General features: G+C 54.6%; 1 protein-coding gene across 1 annotated transcript in view; it reads left to right on the top strand.

Moving 5' to 3' along the window:
- The window catches only part of LOC105452935 (retinol dehydrogenase 14-like), a 6,952-nt gene that overhangs the window by 3,294 nt on the left and 2,009 nt on the right, over positions 1-1,649 (top strand). The gene's annotated exons all lie outside the window — the stretch shown is intronic.

Below are 1,649 nucleotides of genomic sequence, written 5' to 3'. Positions count from 1 at the left end.
CTGCCCGGGCACTCAAGTCGCCGAGGCTGGTGACATCGTCTAACCGAATGTACAACTTGTACTCGGGACGCATGTTCTCGTACAATCGCTCCAATTGCTCGTCTGTGGAAAAGCCTTCGGCTCGACGCATGCTGGTGAGAACGGCCGTAGCATATTTGTGGAACGGCTCGTCTGATCGTTGGAGACGGCCCTGGATCTCTCGTTTCAACTGGGACCGGTAGCGCCATGGCAGGTATTGTTGACAAAATTCTCTGCAGAATTCGTCCCAGGAAGTCCAGGAGTCCCGGTTATTACGGTACCACAGCAGTGTTTCTCCTCGGAGGAGCTCGGGGAGGCCCATCAGGAGTTGCTCCCCGGAGTAACCGTAGCCCTGGCGGAGTTCCTCTAACCTTTCCAGGAACGAGAGGAGTTTCTTGCCATCAAAATGGCACCCCCACTTGCGAATCTGATTCATGATCTTGGCGGTCTGGAGCGTTCTCGCCCGGCGGATTCATTTTATGGTCTTCTGAAATTTCCTCGCTGGAGCCACTCGGACTCTCTTTCACAGAGTCCGCTGCTTTTTCTTCACTGGGCTCCCTTGGTGTCTCTCTACTGGGGCTGGTGGAACGGTGCTGAACGGTCTCGAATTCGCTAAGGCGGCGCCGGAGGTCGGCAATAGTACCGCTGCTATCTAGACCACGGTTTTCCAACTCTTGTTTTAATTTTTCTTTGGAAAGATAATATGTCCAATTCTTATTGGGTGACATTAGTGACAACCCAGTGTCTCACGGATCAGGTCCCTGTTCGGGCGCCATGTAACGGTCGACCTTTCCCGCTCGGATTCGCTCGCCGGGACAGGGCTCGAGAAAGGAAGGAGACACTGGATTAGTAGACAACAATATTTATTTAGAGAAGAAAAGTGGTCTAGAACATAATGAGAATAACACCTGTGGGGAGTTACGAATCCCCCGGAACGATTCTTACTCGCGGTAACTTAATGTCTAAGAACGAAACTTAACCTAGTAACTAGAACAACCCAACCTAACGGCGGAACTTAACCTAGACGCGGCGAAACTAGTCGGCGGTCGGACCGGGGAACGGCGGTTGGTACAAGGGGAGGGGATCGTGGTCGGGAAGGGTTCCGCGGTGTCGGGAAGCTCAGGAAACGGGATATCGCTTAGTCTGGAACAGGAAAAACATAGTTAGAAGATAGAATAACAAACATCCCGATATGTATGACTCCTCGCGGCGGAGTTGCCTAGGAGAAGGGACACCTCCAACGGCTGTCCGTATATCCGGAACCGAGGTTCCCTTGGTACCGGACCTGAATCGGGTAGCCCCGGTGGAGATGGAGCACGCTCCGGATCCCCCAAATAGGCCGAAGCCGATGTCGAGTACTCTCGACGACGGAGATGTCTCGAAGGAGGAAGACCGTCCGCCGAAGACTGTCCGAATGCAAGGAACAGAGTCCCGTTGCACTGGACCTGAACCGGGTAGCCCCGATGGAGATGGAGCACGCTCCGGATCCCCCAGATAGGCCGAGGCCGATGTCGAGTACTCTCGACGAAGAGTGACAGGAAGGAGTCGGACGGGACTGTCGAGACAGGACTGGATAACCCGGCTTGCGCCGGTCGGCCTTTATATACCGGCGAGCGTCCCCCACCACGCGG

This window comes from Wasmannia auropunctata, unplaced genomic scaffold, assembly GCF_000956235.1.
Source record: "Wasmannia auropunctata unplaced genomic scaffold, wasmannia.A_1.0 LD336024.1, whole genome shotgun sequence".
Taxonomy (NCBI): Eukaryota; Metazoa; Arthropoda; class Insecta; order Hymenoptera; family Formicidae; genus Wasmannia; species Wasmannia auropunctata.
This window is presented reverse-complemented; position numbering and strand designations above follow the sequence as displayed.